At 32.7% G+C, this 13,985-nt stretch overlaps 1 protein-coding gene and 1 long non-coding RNA gene across 3 annotated transcripts in view; one reads left to right on the top strand and one right to left on the bottom strand.

Annotated features, from left to right (window-relative positions):
- The window catches only part of LOC145277605 (TOX high mobility group box family member 3-like), a 730,818-nt gene that overhangs the window by 677,996 nt on the left and 38,837 nt on the right, over positions 1-13,985 (bottom strand). The window lies entirely within an intron of this gene.
- Positions 9,056-13,985, top strand: part of LOC145277608 (uncharacterized) — a 44,090-nt gene continuing 39,160 nt past the window's right edge. Inside the window, exon 1 of the long non-coding RNA XR_013868168.1 lies at positions 9,056-9,194. This is a non-coding gene — a long non-coding RNA (uncharacterized LOC145277608). The remainder of the gene's footprint in view (positions 9,195-13,985) is intronic.

The raw sequence follows: 13,985 nt of genomic DNA, 5'->3' as shown, positions 1-13,985 counted from the left end.
AAAAATATAAATCAGTAAAGAGAACATCTCATATATTTAATTGGAGAATATAATAATTTTTTTTTTTTAATGTGCAAAGAAATGAAGATTAAAATTATAATCTAAAATGCATTCACTGCATCCTGGGCAGCGCCGAGTTGGGTACACCTAGTAATATATGAGTTAGTCATGTGATTTTCTATTTTGTGAGGTTGCATGAAGACAGTTTACAACTTTTGATAAACCCGAAATGTTTCTCCCCACCCAACTCCAGGTCATCTGATCCATAACATCATTGTCAGAAGTACCTAAAGTCTCAACCAGATCAGCCGTCCAACGATATTTCCAAGCATCAACCACAGTAGAAAAACCACGTTCCATAGAAATGAAATTGAGCAATGACAAATTCGAAAGAGATTCACATTAAGAGGATCAAGTCTTTGATTTCCCAGGAGAGAATTCTTTAAGAAGATCGGGGGGAGAGATGGATAGGTTCATATGTTTTTTATATATCTATTTTTTATGGAAAGAGAAAAAGCCAAAAAAAAAAAAAAATATTGGAATGGTCTTCTTGAGATTTAATAAAACGTTCACATCAAATATATATGCAATTGAGAAACCCGAGTGATGTATGTATGTACATGTATATATTTCTACTTTTGTTCAAACTATTTCATGCCACTTGCATTAAGCCTCACAGAGGATTATATTCTGGTAAGATTATTGAAAATATTTTCTCCATAATTACAAAAAAAAAAGAAAAAAAAAGAAAAGAAAAAAAAATCAATTTATTTGACCCCAATATTGATCAAAACGTGAGTGCGTGTGTGATGGACATCCTCGTCTAGAACAACACATCTGCTGGTTATGAGATGACCACCATAAATTTGTTGGAAGTTGAACAAAGTATAATTTCTTCCATACTAAAAGATTTATAATGTGGATTCCTTTAAGTAGGAATCTAACTGAAATTTTATTTTCATTAAATCTAAAAAAAAAAAAAAAAAAACTTGTGGGTACATAGATTTTTACAGAACAATGATACAAAATTTATTTCGATAGTTCAATGCTCGCTGAATTATGACCAATGAATTATGTTAGATTTTTACAAAAAGATTTTTACAAAACAAAGTTTATTTTGGTCGTTCAATGAATTATGACCACTAAATTATGAGCGTTGAATTATGACCAATGATTTATGTTAGATTTTTACAGAGCAATGATACAAAATTTATTTTGGTCATTTATTTGATCAATTATGATCGCTTATTTATTATTGCTGAATTTTGACCACGAAATTACGATCCCTTAATTATGAGTGCTGAATTATGACTAATGAACTATGTTAGATTTTTACAGAACAATGATACAAAATTTATTTTGGTAGTTCACTAAATTATGACTGAATGCTCATAAGAAATTATAAATTTTGCCATCTTGTGTGCTGCTAGTTCAGAAATCAATTTTCAGTGTATAACTAAAAATACAAGCTTCAAATAAGTGATAAATGTGTTAAAATATAGCAGGAAAATGCTGAAGGTATTGCTAGTCAACGATTGTTATGATCGTTGTAATATTTAATATTTGTAATGTACAAATAGAATGTTATAACAAAATAAATATTTGCAGAGAAACTTATTTATATCAAGATGTTTTAAAATTAAAGAACATAAACAATAATTTAAAAATAGGTTGACCTCTAGAGTCTTACACAAAGGTCATTTTAAAGTAAAGTGGAATTAAGTAGAGTTTGAAAAAACATGCATGTTTGAGCAGTCTTTAAGTTAGGAGAGCTTGTAACGGGAAGTCGAGGAGACGATTTGTGAGTTAGCTAGCCACTAGGTTAGCAGACAGGAGTTGTCTTTGTAGTCGAATGGAAGTATCTACAGACCAATTAAGGGAGAAGATTAAGAGCTACAAACTCTGTGACGTGGAACATTTGGAAATAAAGATCTGAAAATGATAACTCAGCGTTTTGGGTGTTCATTTGGAAACACAACACACAACAAAAAACTAACGTAAGGCAAACGAACGATGTTAAATGTAAAAATCAAAAAAACAAAAAAGAAAACAGAAAAACGAACGTTAAAACTGCTTTAAAAAAATCTTAAAAATACCCCCCAAAAAAAACATGTGAAAAATGGCTTAAATAAACCTGTTTCGATATTAAAATTTAAAAAATCGGTGGATACCCGGGTGTTTTTGGGTGTGTGTGGTCGATCGGAGTTAGAGGGTGTTAATGAAAACCTAAGAATAAGCGAAGTAAAAAAAAAACAAAACAAAAAAAAAACAGAAAAACGAACGTAACGTGAAAAATGGCTTAAATAACCTAACTTCAATATTAAAATTTAAAAAAAAATCGAAAAAAAAAAAAAAAAATAGACATCTCACACCACGATTCAAACCCAAAACGTTTAGATAATCACCCAACTCTCTAACCAACTGAGCTAACACTATGTACATGAAATTTTGTCAGTTCTTCAAATATTTAAACTAAATCAGGTTATGACATTGTCTGACGTATGCATAGAACCGATCTCATGAGAGGACGTTTTTTGCTGTAGAAAAGTGCTTATTTAAGAGTAAAAAAATTAACGCTTTTGGCTAATTTTTCGATATTTGTCGGGCGAAGGATGGGGCTTTCATATGAGAGCAAATTTGTGAATTTTTGTTCTGTCTGTCGAAAGTTTTTAGCAGACACACAAACATACACACATACATACATACATACATTTTCGCTTTTATAAACTAGTGGGGGTACCCGGCGTTGCCCGGGTGTTTGGAGGTGTGTGTGCTCTTGAATAAAAAAGAAACCGGGGGAGGGGGGGGCGAACTCAAAGCCCTAAGGCGAAGTTTGAAAATAAAATGTGAAAAAAAACATGAACCGTTCGGCCAGCCAGAATGAGTTACTGAAAGATGTTTGAATTTATTTAAGTAAGAACCAAATTGACAGGTGCCCACACGAAAATCGTAGAGCGTTACGACGACGATGTAAGCAATAGCTATTCAGCAAATGAGGTCAATGACCAGGTTTGTTTATTATAAGCGAAGTAAAAAAAGAAAACATAAAAACGACCGTTAAAACCTAAGCACGGTGGGGGTGGGAATCAAAACATCGAAAAAAAAAACACAAAAAAATAACTAACGTAATGCAAACGAACGATATTAAATGTAAAAATCGAAAAAACAATAAAGAACACAGAAAAAACGAACGTTAAAACAAAAAAAAAACCACGTGAAAAATGGCTTAAATAAGCCTGTTTCGATATTAAAATTTAAAAAATCGGTGGGTACCTGGGTGTTTTTGGGCTTCCATAATAAAATAGAGATTCTTAAGACATGTCCATTTCAATCAGCACGTTGAGAATGATATGATGGATGCGTTCTTAAAGACAGCCTTAGTTCTCATGATCTCATATTAAGATTAAATCTGGACAATATAGGGAGATATATGTGTAGAATAGAGTATTTGATCCTATAGCCTTCAGTTAATAGATGTAGAACAGTTGAGATAGCATCTTCAGTTTATAGAAGGCCAAGAAAATTATGAAAATGGACTTCAGGGAAAGAGTGATAAATAAAAACCTGGCCAGAAATAGGTTAGTTTGAAAATCAATTTCTTAAAGCCAGACCATGCCAGAATGTAAAATAGATGTTAAGCCGAATATGATGTGCTGCATTGCATCGAGAGAGATGTTACGAGAACGATAAAATAGATAAATAATGTGAATATTAAAGAGAGGATTAGATCTCACAAGGAGATTAAATCTGGACAGTATTAAAAGATGTCTACCGAACACAAGACTTCATTTATTTTGTCAGATTGAAAAAAAAAAAAAAAATGAATTAATGTTTGAGCTAATAGATGTAGAACAGTTGGATTGTCATTAGACAGAAGAAACCTATTAAAAACATGGGAAGTTATAAGGATGGATTCAAGAGAAATAAAAACCTGGACAGAGATAAGTTAATTTTTTAAGTCGTCTAACACATGCCAATATGTAACAATGACTCGTTTAGTCTCAAGAGACAATGCATACTCCCTGTAAGGTAAGCTGTGTGTGTAATTGTGAGGCAAGGGTTTCACAATGCTCAACAGCACCTCTCCTGAATTGTCACTGCTTGTGTCCAGCAGCGAGGAGAAGTCCAGGACACAGGGAACAATGCTGATATAAGTAGAAAGCACAAACATCTGGAATTCCCAAACGGTCACTCATCTGAGTACTGATCAGGTTCAATGTTGCTTAACTGTGGTGATACAACGGGAGCTGGAGTGTCAACGTGATTATGCCAGCATGTAAAAATGGACATAATAATCATGACACCGAGCAACGACTATGTTCTTTCAAGCATGCCAACTGATTGACGGAGCCTCTCAGATGCAAAGACGAATCTATGAAAGAGTCTTATCTTCAGAGATAAATGTTTGTCCTAAGCATTTTTTTTCTTTTTTTGGCTGCCGCAGACAAAGAGATAATTGAAACCAGGAATAAGATTCCTTGATTTGACAGGCTCTATCCCAATTAGATTTAACAAAAAGAGGGAGATAAATCTTGGCAATGAGATCGCAGCTAATACAAACATCCTCTTGATAATCTTTTAAATTCTGGACGTTCATTCCATCGAGAAGACCAAAGAGGACATCCTTTGACAGGAAGCTTGGGAGGTGATGAGGAGGATGAAGCTGGGTAAGCAAACAAGGAACTAGACAAAATTATCTCAAGTCAAATACAATAAAATGACATCTCAGTCAAGACCCGCCTTCCCAACCACTCCCCAATTCTCATCTCACTTTGCGCCCACATCTGTCCCCACTGTTTTACTGATCATCAACACCTCTCTATCCAAGTTTGTAATCAATTGAATGACAGCTATAAGGTAATAATACTGTCAATAAACACAGCACCGGTTTTCTATCAAGGTTTCCAGTTTAAGTATCTCCTCGCTGGAAATATCCTGGCCCAAAGAAACCCTCTGTAACTATTGTAGATTGAGAGAGTGACAGTCGTCCGGGAGGGAGCGACAAGGGATCGAGAGGTAAAAATGGTATAACAAGCAGTCTTGCATGAACACCCATGCCACACTCCATCCTAATATGTAACCGTTGTAACACATCACACAATGCCAAACTCTTCCCCCTCTTCCTCTCATGCTTGCACAATCTTAAAATTTCAACACTTGCTCTCAAATTACTGTCAATGTTTTATTGTTGGCTGCACTATTATTTTAATTCTGATGGCTAGACATGGGCGATTGTTAACGAAAGACTCTCAGCAGCCCCATCCCACCACAAGAAAACCTTTCTGGCCCCTCACCTGACCCTCGAAAGGTCAGAGGTTAAAAAGGATCTAGGAGAATAAGAAGTTCGTGACAAAAAAAAAAAAAAGAATAAAAGGGAGAGCAAGATGTCCAGATAGAGTGGGGAGTAGAAAAGAGGGTGCATGTGAAAGTACTACATTTTAGGGATTAGTGCAAATATCCATATGACCCCCCAACCCCAGACGTGACAATAGAAATTGTCCTTATATGCACAGGCAGACAAGACCATGAGGTGGATGGGTGGTTGTGTCAAAGAAAGGTTGGAGGAGTAGAAAAGACTTCAGAAAAAAAAAAAAAAAAGACCAGCTGAGCAGAACACAAAAGTTGCCCCCCCTTCCTCCATTTTCATTCACCAGGCAAGGAAGGGGAGGAGGATCACAGCATCAGTTTCGCTTTAAACAAAATAATAGACCAACATTTCAATATTAGATCCATGTGACATTATCCAAATGACAGTAAGGGGAGAAGTGGGAGGAGAGCATGGTAAGCAGGGTCAGGTCTGTAACACAAGGCAATGATATGTCATTAATTGGTCTCAACACGTCAGGTAGAGAAGGAGTGTGTCAATTAGATTACCAAATATCGAAATGGGAAAATCATTTGACAGTTCTAATTGAAAAATCCTACAGTATTTGTCAAACTTTGTTGGGAAATTACATAATCTTTAACATTTTAAATTAAACTACTTTAATTAATATTAGTGCCTGAAGTACCAACATCAGACAAAAATATCATTTTAATCTTTAAAATGACATTCTTCTTTTTATTTATTAAAATAAGAATTAACCACCGTTATCTATATATTAGTACCGTAGTACCTTTAATGTACGTACTTACATGTGTCATGGTTTCCAGATTATAAATTATTCGATCAGGAGAGGTTATTTATTAAAAAGGGGGGGGGGAGTAAAAGGTGATAACATACTACAAACATCAAATTAGCATATAGATACACTAATTTAATGTTTGTAGGATGTTAGCGTCTTTCCTCCTTTTTTATAAATAGGATTGCTCAATCATTGAAGATGCAATGTAAAAAAAAAAATAATGTCTAAAAAGGCCATATGTCTGCTTGTCTGTCTGTCTTCATATTTTCAAACTCTATCTCTCCCGAAACCTCAAGTTGCAGAGCGGTGTTAAGGGCATCAAATGATTGGATTTTTTATGGACCGTTCTTTTATGGCATTTTAGCTGGTTAAAATAGTATTTAATGGTGAAAATAGTATTTAATGGGTTAAAATAGTATTTAATGGGTTGAAATAGTATTTAATGGGTTAAAAATGGGTCAAAATTGAAAAAAAAATCGTTATACATTTTGAACATTCATCTGTGTTTATTTTTAATCAGTTCATATGCGTGTCACGTTGGTACAGTGGTAACGTCACCAGCTTTGAATGTTACAGTTTTGGTTTCAGTTTCGATTCTAGCTGATGATACCCAAATACTTTTTTTTTTTACTTTTGAAATCACAACTCTATAATAATATATACGAAATCTGGACAAATTAAAATATCATATTTAAGTATATCTCACGACCGAGTAAAGCCAGTTTTTTACAAAAGGGCTACAATAATATTGCGGGGGGGGGGGGGGGTCCTCCACTCACACAAACGTCCACAGAGTGCCCCACAGCAATATATTCCACATGAAAGATTCTGCTGTGAAATTTCCACAGGGCCTGCTAGTTATTATTATTATTGAGTCACTAGTCCTCATGCAGATTATTAAAAGTGATCGCTCACATACAAAACAGGCGATATTCCCTGAGGTCCTAGTAAGAAATCTTGCTAGATCTCCAGTACTTTCCACTAAATAATAAAATCATTCATTTTGAACATGCCCCTGTCTTATAAAAGAATCTACAGTTGCTTTTATAGGCTGGGCCTTTCTGCTTGTGTAGTGATAAAACTTCTCAAAGGCACTTGTGATGTTAGGTTGTATAAAAGTGTTAACTTTGCTCAAAATCGGACTTTCTTCTTTGATCAGATTTTTTCAATTATCGATTTTCAATACTTATCAGACACATTTCAATACAAAACCTACATAAGAACACTCCCAGATTAATCAAGTACTTTCATGTGAAATTTTTAAAAAATCAACCCAGCCGTTTCTGAATTCATAGGGAACACACACACACAAAGTTCCTTTTATATAATAGTAGAGATAGAGAGTGCCTCACATAAAAAAACCCCCAGAAAATTTAGCTTAAAGCTAATATGTATTTACACACCCAAATATTCCATAAAATAAGATGGGACGAGGTGAATAAACATGACAATGAGATGGAGCAAAGATGTATACATCAAAAAGAAACTATCGTATGGCTCACAGCAAATACTCATGGCGTCATTGAAACAAACGAATGACTCAAAATATTTATAATGGATTTCACAGATTTGGAGTGAACCGAGGCATCAATTCTAATTACAAAAGAGAGAGGTCACAGACATCGAATTTTAAAAACAAAAATAATGAAATTTTCAACAATATCCCATTTTAAATTATACAAAGAGCGATGGAGGTTGGAGCTTAGCAAGTAGCGCAAGACCTATTAGGTTAGGCTCTTTTTTGTGCACTATCCAATAGAAAAGTTGGTACATCAGCCCAGATGTGGCAACAATATCCTACGCATTAGTGAACGATAACTTTATATAGATATAGAATATTAGCAGGTGTGAACAGTTTTATAGCCTGGTAGAAGGAGCCCATGTTTGCAGCAGAATTGGCAGTATCTTCTATGCATTTATTCCAATACATGTTAACTGTGAACGTTAGGTAGAGGAGATTGAACAAAGACAAACTTAGACACAAGGTCGGTTTTAATGTGGGGAAAATCCAGTTCTGGATTGGGACAATAACAAAAATACTACACTTTGATCTCAGCTCTGAAAGACAGTTCTAGTTTCATTATTACAAGAATTATAATAATTTCGATTTTGTTAAAGCTGTTTACCTCCTCAACTTCAAGAGAAAGAAACTTTCCCATTATCTCTACCTATAATCACAGGCTCATTAATTCTTTTTAGACTTCCCCACCCAACAAACATTGTCATCTCACCCTCTTCTTGCCTGCTTGCTATCTCCTCCCAACTCAAAGAATAAAAAAAAAGGCCATTATTTTGTGTCAAGGACAACACCTTTGATATCCAGGCCACAAACCAGCAGAGATTCCAGAGAAACTTCTGCCCACTACCTTAACTTGGTGCTTTCCGAAACTATCCTTACACATACCCTCACCTCTGTATCTGCTTCCTGATTTCTTTCCAACTAAGTGATAAAATTGACCATCACTTGAACAACCCTTCCCTATGCACCCCTCTTTTATTCTCCACTATCTCAGCCACCCATCCTCTTCCCCTTTACAGAGAGAGAGAGAGAGAGAGAGAGAGAGAGAGAGAGAGAGAGAGAGACCATCCATCATCCATTTGGCACAAACTCAATATTGGTCAACATATTGGCCAATGTTTGCTGTTATTGTCCAGAGAACACGGGTGGGGGAAGGCACGAAGCAAATAAACAAAAAAAAAAAAAATATCATTTGTCCAGAAAAAAAAGAGAAACACAGTGTTACCTTCCGCCATCTTGAATAGCTAAACAGTCCCGCTTTTATTAATAATTAAACCACGCACCCTCTTTCTCTCCCCATTAAGAAATAATGGGGAAAAAGAGCCGACGGTTTGCCAATATCTAAGAGACAATTTATGCTGGAATGGCTTTTAATATCTACAACAAACATGAAAACATCTCAAGAGGAAACATTAACATATGCAAGCACATTATCGTTGGCATACACTCTATCAATGCATGCACATGCGATGACTAATGGACAAACCCACCAAGCGGAAGGAACGGAGGGTACAGTTTCCATGCGGACAAGACCAATACTAAAGTTGCAAGTATGTATATACATATCCAGAGAGGGAAGGAAAAAAAAAGTATTTGGACATGATTAAATTTTTATTTTGTATACTTCCGGTGCTTATGATTATTTCAAATTTAAGCTAGCAGCAGTTTGATGAAACAACACATGTATATAACACACTCCTCTTTAAAAGAAAAAGAAAAAAGAAAAAAAAAAAGCAGTTTATTCATGGTTTTACTTCCGGCAATCTCGCTTTCCTCATTTTATCCTTTAGTCCTCAAATTCCACGAGTGGGATTACTGATCAAGGGGTAAGAATTGCTATTTTCTAGGTCAGAATCTATCCATTTAACACTTATGGTTGGTTAGTTTTAGACCTTGAATTAGTAGTATTTTTTCGTTCCTTATATTAAGTGGCTTCATGCCTTGTCTGGAACGATTTTCATAAATAAAAATTAATACAAGGACATTTTGAATGTTATCTATTTCTTCCTTTGTAATTGATATGAAATGTTAATCTCTTTTTCTTTTAACTTAAATTATGAAAAATTGTTTTATTGGTTTCTTATTTTATTAGAAAGGTCACCATTTATCAAGGCTAAATGCCATTCGAGATTAAAAGTTAATAAGATGGAATGATTGTCAGTTGAAAAATGAACTTTATGAGAGGATTGGTAATGATTGATGGAATGGACCAAGTTTGAATATTTGTGGGGATGATTTCTGACAGGAATCGGCTGACATTAGATTTGAAGACGACCATGTTGAAGCTGCAAGGAAGAAGTCCTGTGGTAATGTGTTCCACAAATAGGAAGCAATTGCAAAGAAGCCCATTTGGTTTTATTGTGGAATATTTTTTTTTTGAAAAATATGGTCACAAATCTTTCGCTACAATGAATATTTAGCTTTTATCGTTTTTATAAAATAAAATTCTCACGTTTTATGGAATTTTCAAATTTAAAACGTGATAATATTCAGTTTTTCATAATTTCAACGTTTTAAACACACACAAAAAAAAACAATGACAAATCAATTCACTTGTGGAGGAGGGTTGGCATGATCAAAATAAAAATGAAAGTAATGACACTCGGTCACATCACTGGGTAGATACTAAAGTTATTTTCTTATTATATATCAATCCTTATATAAGAAGCTCAATGTGATCACAGAGCAATACATAGAATAAATGACAAAAAATTATATTCAAAAATTCATGATGTTGACCATCTTATAATTTATTCAATTAATTCAGTTGACTTATACAATTCTTGACAGTATCTGTTTTGTAGTGCAAAATCAATCACTTAATTATTATATCAATCAGTGAATCTATTATGCCCTGAACTCATCAGAAGAAATAGCAACGATCAATCTGTCAAAAGGAATTGAAATGTGATTTGAAAATAATGTTATAGTTATAATAAGATATATCTATTGTAAATCAACTAAGATAAACTATATATATATATATATATATATATATATATATATACTCATTAAATTAATGTCCATAAATTAATTTTGGAATTATTAGTTAAATTTAATTAAAAAATTAAATAAATAAATAAATAAATAAGATGTAATTAAAGTACATAGGAGGGGTGGGGGTTAAAGTATAAGGAAAACCTGGATTGGATATGGTCTATAATTTTTAGGTCTAAACAATATTTATAAATCTTATTAACTTGAATTAAAATTAGAATTAGTTTTAACTTAAATATACATTTATTTAATTATAATTAAAATAACATGTTATCAGGGGAAAAAACTCTGAAACGTACTTATTAGAGAATTAGGATATATACATTGATAACAAAAATTATGCTTTAATAACGAACAAGTTCGTAAAATGTTTATTAAAACTAGATTGTCGTATGTAGAATTGAGTTAAGTTTGTGAAATGTAAAAATTAAAAATATTACATCTATCTATATCTATCTATATATCTATAAAAACAGAGATGTGTGTGCCACAGACGATTTCTGATTGGTTAATCCAATAATCACATCTCCTAAAAAACTATAGTTTTTACGCTCTTAACTTTACCATAAAATATTTTGGTCTTATTTATTGTCCATCTTGGAAGGGTTTAATTTTTTTCTAACTTGCCATTTACAAATTACAAAAATACGAAACTTACAGACATCACAATCCAACCTCCGACTCAACGTCCGCCATTCACACAACAGGAAAGCAAACGCTGGACAGATTATTAGTACTACTACTACTACAAACAATACAGCACGAAAACACGCGCACACACGCACACACACTCACGTTCACTGCCGTCCTTAGCTACGTCACGTTGTTATGGCAACACGATAAATACACAGTAAATTTGATTTTCTTCATTTCTACGCAAATATTACGCAAATATAAATCATATAGAATATCTGTATGAATATAATTACACGTAATAGTTAAATAAAGATGATCATCGTATAAGAGAACCGAAAAAAAAACTAATAAGGAATTTGTATAAAGTTGTATTTTCTTTTTAAATAAATAGAAAAAAGGGGTGTTGATAAGACTATCGATACTTATACAGTTTAGTGACGACATTAAAAAATGGAAATATTGAAAAAAAATTTTATTGTACGTAACTGTTATAGTCTGAAGTTCTCCGAAAAAAAATTTCACTTCATTTGATCAAGTAGTTTCGTTCTTACAGCGAAAAACAATTATTTATCATGACGACGTCAACGTGGCCATTTTGGAAATGTACCTAGCAGAATACCTCCATTTTAGGCCAAATTTCGCAATCTAGCCTTTTTTTTTTCTCGCCATATTGAGATGCGCACAACACATCTGCAATCTTTTTACGTTTTTTTTCTTTTTTTTTTTAAATCTGCAATTTTTTTGCATTTTTTTATTTTTAAATAAGAATACTATTGAATATGCAAAGAAATTGAAGAATGCAAAGAATTGAAGAATTTTTATACGAGATTATTTTCGAAACATGCTCAGTTGGACACACATGGATAACTTCGAAACTTCGTTTATTTACTTCTGTTACAAATTAAAAAAAAAAAAACACCCCAAAAATGGCATCTGTCTTCGCAAAAAAAAAAAAAATCTCATTCTGGTGGGGGGGAAAAAGGGCTAGATTGGCCTAAAATGGAGGTATTCTGCTATGTACGGCAGTTACCTGCCCTTGGGGAATTCCTGGGCCTGCAATAACATTTCCAAAATGGCCACGTTGACGTAGCCGTGATAAATCATTGTTTTTCGCTGTAAAAAAAAAAAAAAAACTACTTGATCAAATGAAGTGAAATTTTTTTTCGGAGAACTTCAGTCTATAACAGTTACGTACAATAAAATTTTTTTTTCAATATTTCCATTTTTTAATGTCGTCACTAAACTGTATAAGTACCAGACTATCAATACACATAAAAAAATATAGATTTATTTTTGGGTAAAGTTCCCCCGGGTTTTCCTTTCACTTCAGTAAATAATGGTCTTTTGTTATATATATGGCGTACTATTATCCTTATATATATGATGTTTATGTTTATATATATGTATAAGTGATAGTGTCTGTATGTGTCTGTGCGTCTGTGTGCATTTCCCTACGCTAAAACTGTCAATTTTAAGCCTACAGATTCGAAATTTGATATACAGGGTACTGAGATTTGGGAAAATCGATGTGATAGGTTTTCGACAGAAATTTGGCGATTAAGTGGTCAATATTCAACAATTAGACCTTTGAGAATTCTACCAAACTCCTCCTACAATTTAAGGTCTGAACACGTGATATTTTATATATAGATTCTTTGGACATGGATCTAACTTATTAACTTTACTTGATCCCTAAACAATAAATGTTAAGAGGTCATAATAGGGGTCAAAGTTTAAAAAAATTGACCGTTTTTTTTTTCCTCAGCATACACTTCAAAACACCTGGGCAACGCCGGGCACCGATTGCTAGTTCAATATAAATAATAATGATGGTGCTGATATTGATAATAATATGAATAAACATATAAATAAATAAATAAAAATTAAAGTAAATGGAAGTAACTAATTTATTTACAATTCAATATTAGCGAATATGAAGTATAACTTAATAACTTATGATTATCGATGGAAATAATCTGTAATACTAACATTTTGTATTGGAAAATTAGTGAATTTATAATATAAATCGATTTAATTTTTTAAAAATAATATTGAATGAAAGACATTAAAACTATATTAAGATTAGTTATTAGTTGAATTTGGATGTCTATGCGTTGCGAAAAAAAAAATTAATAAATATAAGTAAAGTTAATTTCGTTAGATTTATTCCAAGGGAGGTAACTCTGCCTCACTTTATAAAGTTAATTTAATTATTGACAATTACGATAGAAAAGAATTTCAGATTATTTTTAAACTTAACAAAACGTAAGTATAATTTTTGAATTGTATGATTTTAAAAATTATAATTGTAAGGATTGATGTGTTTGATTGTAATAGCTAATAGATTTGAATTATGTATAGTTTTCAATTCGAATAAATTGTTTAGTCATGATAACTGACTGAAATGATAAATCGTTTTCTTTCTTTTTTTTTTTTTTAGCTTAGTTTAGTATATACAAACATGTATAATAGTTTATAATTTGTTGATATTATTTTCATAAGTATGTATACACAACTTAGAATTAATAAATTTACTAATTGTTAAATAAAATATTTTGGTAGAAGATTCATAAATTAATTAAAATTGTTAGTACGAATAGTTGGGTTTAATGACTTTGATAAAAATTCAATATGGCGTAATGGAAAAATATAAAAGTAACTGCAGCGTCTCTTCCAATTTTCGGATTTTCACCATGTCAAAGCACATT

Source organism: Euprymna scolopes, chromosome 6 (assembly GCF_053919585.1).
Source record: "Euprymna scolopes isolate OS-2025 chromosome 6, ASM5391958v1, whole genome shotgun sequence".
NCBI lineage: Eukaryota > Metazoa > Mollusca > Cephalopoda > Sepiida > Sepiolidae > Euprymna > Euprymna scolopes.
The sequence above is the reverse complement of the archived record's forward strand: the minus strand, read 5'-3'. Positions and strand labels throughout refer to the sequence as shown.